General features: G+C 39.2%; 1 long non-coding RNA gene across 1 annotated transcript; it reads left to right on the top strand.

The window, feature by feature from the left end:
• The first annotated feature begins 331 nt into the window (after positions 1-331).
• On the top strand, positions 332-1,169 carry LOC311268927. The gene is made up of 2 exons (XR_014624030.1): positions 332-579; positions 897-1,169. It is a non-coding gene; the product is annotated as an uncharacterized lncRNA (long non-coding RNA).
• Positions 1,170-4,442: the final 3,273 nt, after the last annotated feature.

The raw sequence follows: 4,442 nt of genomic DNA, 5'->3' as shown, positions 1-4,442 counted from the left end.
TGAGGAGGAGTCCTTAAATTGCTTAATGTAATGTGATTACAGTACACACAAACTATCTACTTTGCATATAAAATTGTGCAACTTTTTACAGTGTGTGTTAGTATACATACAAAACAGCCATGTTTATGATGTGTTCTGTGAACTTCCTTCAACCCACTTAAGAGGCCATTTTGATTAAACACTATCCAGTCACTGATCAACTGGACTGTTTCAAATAAAAACTACATTTACAAATTAAATCATGTTTGAGTGGTCATATGTCTGTAACCATAACATTCCACAGTTTGAACTGACTGTAGTCATGAGGACTTCATGATTCCATCATGATGTGCGTAGAGATTTCTCTCCTCACTCATCAAACCTGCTGAGACACTCAAGACAAACCAACCTAGATACTGAGGGAAAGATCTTCAAACTTAAACTCAAGATGAGTGACAGAGGCGCAACTTCACACCAGCCAGACACCATGTTTAATGATCTCCGCCTGGAAGGCCACTTGTGTGATGCAGTCATCAAAGTCCAGGATGTGGAGTTTCCTGTCCACAAGATCATCCTCTATGAATGCAGCCCGTACTTCCGGTGAGTCAGTAATCTGATATCAGGGGGAAAGATTATAAATTAATATCCGTTTAAATAAGCAGGAAAACAAAATGATAGGTTCATGACTAATCACAATCAGGAATGAGTTGGTTTGAGTCATGAGCAGTTGTGATAGAACAAGTTGACCTAGAAGACATGTAACAGAGGCAGGATGTTGTACAGTTTAACAGCAAACAATTTGCCCAAAATGACATAGGTGAACTGAAACTGTAAGCCTCACTTGCAATTAAATAGTTATAAATCAGTGTGATTAGTTTCCAAGTAATCCTCTCCTGTGTTTTCATCCTGACCCACAGAGCTCTCTTCACATGCTGGTCAGCCCCAGACAAAAAGGTGTTCAACATCCCAGGCCTGTCCCCTGACATGATGCAGATCATCATTGAGTCTCTCTGTGACGGAGGACAATGTTCAGGAGCTGCTGCTAGCAGCCGATCAGTTCAACATAATGGACATAGAACGAGCCTGCTGAGACTTCCTGGGGGAGATCCGATGACAGCTCCCATCTCGGCAGCGCTGAGGAAAAATAGAGAAGAATTGAGCATAAAATAAATCCCCTTCATTCACCTCTACTTGGACTGAAATTGTTTTGGTTAGTGTGTTGTTGTCTTTGTTTCCCAGTAATTTCACAGGGGACACATAAAACTGAAGATCTTAGACAATGGTGCATGTGTAGGTTACTACAAAGTACAGCACAAACTGGCTCTAACCAGTTTCTTGGCAATTTCTCAAATGGAATAGGCTACATTTCTTAGAAGAAAAATGGACTGATGAGTTTCAGAAGAAAGTTTTTTTTCTTCTCCTAGCTATGTAAAGACTAAAATTTAACCCACAAATGTTGACACTTTCAGATACTCAATTAATTAACGGTACAGGGGTGTCTCTTGATGCGAGGGCACGGGATTCCCCCAGCATTGGACGCTTCACCAAAAAAATTAGCTATATTAGGTTGATTATATAGGCAGTCATGTATGCAAGTATCTCACATGGATATGTTTTGCTGTGTGTGCTCTGATAAAATCAGTCAACCAACAGTCACCTAATGGTCATCATCGATATTCAAACCTTGCAATAAACTGTCATCAGGATGTAGTTTTTATTTATTTATTTTGTAGTTTGACAAAATAACCATAGTGATTACCCTCACTCCGAACCTACTGCAGTCCTGTCAGCAGTCCAGGATATTTTACACTCATGAACAGCAACATTTTATTACTCATTTCCCCTGTCCTGAATTTAAAAAATATATATGTAAATGCAAGATATGAGTTTTCAACGATTTTTATACTGAAAGAGTGTTAGATGTAGGTTATTTCCTCATTGTAAGATTGTATTGTAGGGATCACCAGTGCTATTCTCAGACTGCAGTACTGGCAAATCACCAGCAGGTGTCACTGTCGCTTTGTGAGCAGAATGTACTGAGTGAGGCAGCTGTGTCCGCGGTCACTCAAACTGACTGAGCTCAGGAGGAAAGGCTGAAGTCACTGCTGTCAAACTAAAACATGATTTTCACATCTTACAGGTGAGCTGGTGATATAAACTGCGTCTTATGTGTTAGAGAAATGGTAGTTGCTCTACTTTTGTTGCTGTATGTCTTTACTGTGCGAGTTTTCTTGGCACAAAGTTTTTGAATATGTATGTTAGCAAGCTAGCCAAACACAAGCAAGTGGTAGCAGCACCTGGTTCTGTACTAGCAGTGGCTCAAGGCTGTTGTAAGTACTTTCATTAAACATGATGCATTGAAGTTGTGTTATGAGGATGGCTGCATTCTTAATTGGTCACCGCCTGGGCTTTTCCTGCTTTGAGGAGTCAAAATGTCTGCCTTGAAAAGGGTCTATCATCCCCAGTGTCAACACACCACCTTCTTCACAGCAGACATTTACACACATGTTGGTAGCAAAAGCACAGGTGTGACTAAGAACACTAACGATGGCTCTGTTCCATTTAGCTGTACAAGTTTCAATTCATTGGCACTGTTTAAGCTGCCTCACAAGTTTGTCTCACCAGGACACCTAAATGGAACAGAGCCAGAGTCAATGTGCTCACACGCCATGTCAAGTCAGAATAATGTCCTCTGTGTTGGTAAATCTGTTTAAAAGGTATCCCATCTTATTGGATGTAGCTAGTGAGTAAGGGAGATGCCAGTTAAAGGATAAGTACACCCAAAACTGAAAATTGTAATCATGCTGATGTAAAGTCAGGTGAAGTTGTCGCAGTCCACAAAACATTTTGGAGCTTCACAAAAACAACAAAAACAAACAGTAATGCATCACTGTCCGCAACAACTGATGCATCTGGTCACAAATAATGTGAAAAAAACAAAACAAAACAAAAAAACACCAAGAAAGACTGGCTCTATACAACTTGCCTGCTGTAATTGTAGTCTCTGGAAACCTTACATCCCAAATTGATTTGAAAAGACACTAATTGCAACCTCGACCCGCAAGATTTCTTCTTAAAAAAAAAAAAGGGTATAAATAAAATCTTTTTAAATCAATTTGGGATCTCTAGGCATCAAGAGACTTAGAATAACACAGGACCAGCTGTAAGCCATTTGTCTTTGTTGTTGTTTTTTTTCAGTGTATTTTTACATTTTAAAACAAGTCCCCCTTTGCTTCAGTTGTTTAGGAGAATGCTGTGACACTGTTTTGCTGTGAAGCTCCAGAAATGTTTTGTGGACTACAAAGCTTCACCCGTCTTTCCATCAGCATGGGACTGAGCAGTTAATGACTAAATTTTCAATTTTGTGTCAACTGTTTCTTTAAGCACAGTTCGTACATGCTTCCATTGCCCTGAAAAGATATTTAATCAAGCAAATTCTTAAACACCTGTGTGGTTGAACCATGGGAGTGTAGGGCCTTTTAAGTCTTTTTATGACATTGACAGAGAAAATGCATCGGCGGCTATTAAAATTAACACTTTTTTTTACATTTTGCAGAAAACCAATTAAAGAGTAAGTACAAAATTAAGCCTGTGTGACTTCATTTTCATTATCAGTGCTTATTTTGACAAGCCAACCAAGAGGAAGATCCCTGCAGTGGTCCATCCAGGAGAGACGAACCTAGAGCGTCACTGACAGAAAGGAATGTCAGAGCAGTTCCAGGATGAACTGAGGAGTGAGCCAGGTACCTGTGTTATATGTATGACAGGAGAGGATACGTTTTTGTACATGCCCAAATACTGAGAACCAATACATGTTAATGTAAAAAGCTAGAGTCTGAAGCCAATGTTCAAGCAACATTATGTAGAAATTGGCATTTTGTGCGATTCACCGTCGGAAAAACAAATCCCAGGTCTGTAACAGTTTGTCAGACGTAATGTAGGTGCTAACTACAAACAAAACTCATTATGTCATAACAATGCCATGTGTTGAAAAATTGTATGTACTCTGTGATCCTACTCTCTCACTGAAGTTACATAGTGCAGAAACAAGTGATGGGGGCTGAGTGGCTGAGACAGAGACACCATTCACCCTGTTACAAGACACTGTTCCATCACAATAATTCTGAAGCTGTTATTTTAAGGTGAAAAAGTAACATAATTTTGCTGTAAATGTCAAATGTTCTTTATGTGAAGCAAATTTTGAGAGTACATACAGGCTAGTCAGAATATAAAGGCATTGTACAACTCATACCAAGTATTAGTTAACCGACATTAGCATAGACAAAATATTTTAAATCAAGATTATGAGCAGTGACTTCTGTTGTACGAGTACTGTACATTTCTTTTCACTCCTGGTCAGCAGAAATGGAGAAAACCTACCTCTCTGTGTTTGAGCATTTCAGAAGCGTATTGTGCAATTGGTAGTAGAGTTTTATTCGGTTCAAAGATTCATAATCACAGAA

The sequence above is a fragment of the Pagrus pagrus genome (assembly GCF_965226575.1).
Source record: "Pagrus pagrus genome assembly, chromosome: 14".
NCBI lineage: Eukaryota > Metazoa > Chordata > Actinopteri > Spariformes > Sparidae > Pagrus > Pagrus pagrus.
This window is presented reverse-complemented; position numbering and strand designations above follow the sequence as displayed.